The following is a 4,288-nucleotide window of genomic DNA, read 5'->3' as shown; positions in this document are numbered from 1 at the left end:
GATGCTGGCCTGCATTGTTTCCCCATTGTCACACTTGTATTGTGGGTTTTTCTACATGTTGTGGTGGTATTCATTGGCTAAATGATGTAGGCAGCCACACTCCTCTGGCTCCGCCCTTTCTGGATGGGTCTACTTGCCTCCAAGGGAGGGAAGTCCTTAGTGGATGAAACCTCACACAGGATCAAATCTTAGGCCCGAGCACGCAGCAGAGAAGACAGTCCGGAGAGAAATGCTAGGCTTCAGTGATCCAGCACAGTTCTTAGTGTGATTTTTTTCTTCTTGTTGCGATGGTGTTCTTTCCTTAGAAAGAGTGTACAGCCCCGTAGCAAAGCGGAGCTCTGGTTTTCACGTTATAGAGCAGTTCCTTGGTGTTCCTGCCCTAGAATGGGCCTCTGGGAGAGCGAGTTTTCTGGAGCCTCTTTTCGGCCCAATCCCAAGAGGTTCATGTGACAGGACATTAGACAGAAACACACAAGCAGCACTCACAATTTTTCAGTCCGGCCCCACTGGGCAGGCGTAGTTTTGTAGATTTTCCCAGCCTGACGTCACAAACAGGGCTTCATTCAGTCTTGTCACAATATCCTACCAGTATCTTCTGGCCTTGAGAGTTTTTTGTGACATGTCTGCTGTAAGTCTTAAGGATACTCCTTTGAATGTAATTTCCCTTTTTGATCTTGCTGCTTTCAGTATTCTATCTCTACCTGTGGAATTTGTCATTGTAACGAGGATGTGTCTTGGGGTATTTTTCTTCAGGTCTCTTTTAGGCATGCAGGATTTGATCACATGTATTCTTTAACTCTGGGAGTATCTCTTTGATGATGTCTTTGACAGTTGATTCTTCCTGGGGATCTCCTACCTGGGCCTCTGGAACTCCAATGATTCTTATGTTGTTTCTGTTGAGTTTATCAAAGATTTCTATTTTCATCTGTTCGCATTCCTTGAGTACTTTTTCCATTGCCTGATCGTTTGTTTTAAGTTTCTTTTCCAATTTCTTCTGTTGTGTTGAGTTTTTCTGCATCTCATCTTCCAGTACTGCGATTCTATCCTCAGCTGCTGTTACCCTGCTGGCGAGGCCATCATTGAGATGTCACTAATTGTTTTCTTAAGCATTGAGGCATCAGTGTGAAGTCAACCTTCTAGTTGTATTTTAGATTAGTTCCTCAAAGCTGGTGCTTGGGGAGGAGGCTTCGGATTCCTGTCACATCAGGGTTATGCACGTTTGGCCATTGTGAAGATAAGATCAGGTCAGCTGAGTGAGATGGAGGTGTCCTTGTACCACTCATCTTCTGTAAGAGTGGCCTGACAGGAATCTATGCCATCCCTTTGCAGGGTTGGAAAACTTCTGAACACCAGGACTTTTCTTGACACTGAGAGTAACTTCCCCCAGCTTACCCCCTTATCACTCTTAACAATTCGACTCTTGCCTAGGTAGAAAGCGCCACATGGGGCAGATTGGGGAGACCCTATCAAAGTCGACTTAAAACAAAGGAGGTGAACATAAGTGCTGCTTGAGTACCTGGTATCCAAACATTTCTCCTCTCTGAGAGGTGTACTTCCATGCTTTCATACTTTAATGCTGGGGTGAGGACTGGGCTCCCTGCCTTTGTAAACGCTATGTTGTCTTGAGATGTTCCTCTCTGTCCTCTCTCCCCTTATTCATAATTTCCAAAAAAACATTTTTGGTTTTTTTTTGTTGTTGTTTTTTTAGTTTTGGGGCCACACCTAGTGGTACTCAGAGGTTACTCTTGGCTCTGTTTTCAGGAATTCCTCCTGGTAGTGCTCAGGACCATATGTGTATGATGCTAAGAATCAAACCTGGGTTGGCTGCATGCAAGGCAAAGTCCTGCCTGGTACACTGTCAATTTGGTACCTTGGAGATTTGATTAATTTTTGTTTATTTTTGATTATTTATTTGCTGTTTTTTTAATTCACTCTTAATATGCTACAAAGAGCAAGGCCCACAGTCTTAGACTTCTCCAATCATTTCCAAAGGTAATCAAGGGAAAGAGAGAGAAAGCAGCAGATCTTGTCCTTTAAGCTGGTGCTTCTCTCCCCCAACTTGCGAACTCCCACTGGGATCAAGAATTTTTAATTTATATAAAGTTTGACAGGTCAAGTGTCTTCTTTAACTAGTCTTAAAAATTTTAGTAAGAACTGAAAACTTCTATGTTTAAATTCTATATGTTTTGTTTGCGTATACACGAAATTATTAGAATATCTGACCCACAAATACTAATTGTGGTATAGAGACTTGTACTAAATCTCCTAAACCAAAATGTTAAAAAAAATATCTACAATGGGCCCGGAGAGATAGCACAGCGGTGTTTGCCTTGCAAGCAGCTGATCCAGGACCAAAGGTGGTTGGTTCGAATCCCGGTGTCCCATATGGTCCCCCGTGCCTGCCAGGAGCTATTTCTGAGCAGACAGCCAGGAGTAACCCCTGAGCATTGCCGGGTGTGGCCCAAAAACCAAAAAAAAAAAAAAAAAAAAAAAATCTACAAAAATTTGGTCTCTAAAGTATTTGACAATTTTAGATTTTTTAAAATGATTCCGGGTAGACTGAATTAAGACTCTTCCCAGGGGGCGGTGTGGTGGCACTAGAGGTAAGGTGTCTGCCTTGCAAGCGCTAGCCAAGGAACAGACCGTGGTTCGATCTCCTGGTGTCCCATATCTTCCCCCAAAGCCAGGGGCGATTTCTGAGTGCTTAGCTAGGAGTAACCCGTGAGCATCAAATGGGTGTGGCCCAAAAAACCCACTAAATAAATAAATAAATAAATAAAAATAAGAATGTAAAAAAAAAAAAGACTCTTCCCAAATAACTGCAGTAACCTATTTTGGTAAAAAGTCAAAGAAAACTAACTCCACACTTAACAAATTATTGTTATTATTATTATTTGCTTCTTGGGACCACGCCCAGTGATGCTCAGGGGTTACTCCTGCCTGTGCACTCAGAAATCACTCCTATCTTTGGGGACCATATGGGATGCCAGGGGATTGAACCGCTGTTCATCCCAGATTAGAGCGTGCAAGGCAAATGCCCTACAGCTTGCACTTCCACTCCAGCCCCATGAAGGAATTCTTCTCTTGGGATAATGAAATTTCCCCCTCACAAATTTAAAATAATTTAAAAAACTGTAATCATATGTTTTGATGATTTTAGCAGGACTGTGGAGTCAGAGACAGAATCAAGTTGATGAGTCAGAGTAGGAGGAAATTTTGTATACCTGGAGTTGGAGTCGGAAGTACAAAAAACTGAGGAGGGGCCGGGCGGTGGCGCTAAAGGTAAGGTGCCTGCCTTGCCTGCGCTAGCCTTGGACGGACCGCGGTTCGATCCCCCGGTGTCCCATATGGTCCCCCAAGCCAGGAGCAACTTCTGAGCACATAGCCAGGAGTAACCCCTGAGCGTTACCGGGTGTGGCCCAAAAACCAAAAAAAAAAAAAAAAAAAAAAAGAAAAAAAAAAAAAAACTGAGGAGTCAGTGTCAGAGCATTTATCTACTGATTCCACAGCCCTGGAGTTGAGGGTTGTGTTTTAATGAAAAATATGTGTCAAACAATTATTCTAAGATCTTTAAGTTGTATCTGCAGAATTGTTCTAATACTTATGTTTTGAGAAAGTCAATGAAAAGGGTCTTAGATATGCCTGAGTATAAATTCATTGTAGAACTAAGAACAAAATTGTAGTGCTTTTAGAAAAATTGGACACGTCATTACAATTAAACAGGGTTTTCCTCATGGGACTAAAAGTACCAAGCAAACATGATATTGTTGTTTAAATTTATGTCCTATTCCATGGGTTTTAGCATTGCTTCTTTGGGCCTGTTGACTCATAACAATAGTTAAGAATTACACTAAGCAGAGCACAGGCAAGAGTAATTGTGTTCCTTTGTTCTACATGCTCTCCCATCATCTGTCCTTCTATGACACCTGTCTTAATTCCCAGGACAAAATTGTTAATGATCTCTCTGGCAAATGAGTATTGCTCATAGTACATCCTTTGACTGACAGCCTGATGCATATATCACAATACTCATTCATGACTTCTATGGAACCAACTCTTCTCTGGGGAAGAGACAAGACATGTAATTGGAATTTTATATCACTGCTTTGTAGTGATGGATATTCCCAACAAGTTAAGACATCATATGTGTCCCAATAACTTAAAATATTTGTTTTAACAAAGGACTATCAAACACACTTCTGATAATTTCTTCTAAACAAACAGGGTCAAACTATTTTGCCAAGAAACAATGCCTCATTAAAAGCTCAATTAAAAAAAAAGGGAAGGG

This window comes from Suncus etruscus, chromosome 15 (assembly GCF_024139225.1).
Source record: "Suncus etruscus isolate mSunEtr1 chromosome 15, mSunEtr1.pri.cur, whole genome shotgun sequence".
Taxonomy (NCBI): Eukaryota; Metazoa; Chordata; class Mammalia; order Eulipotyphla; family Soricidae; genus Suncus; species Suncus etruscus.
Note: the sequence above shows the minus strand (reverse complement) of the source record.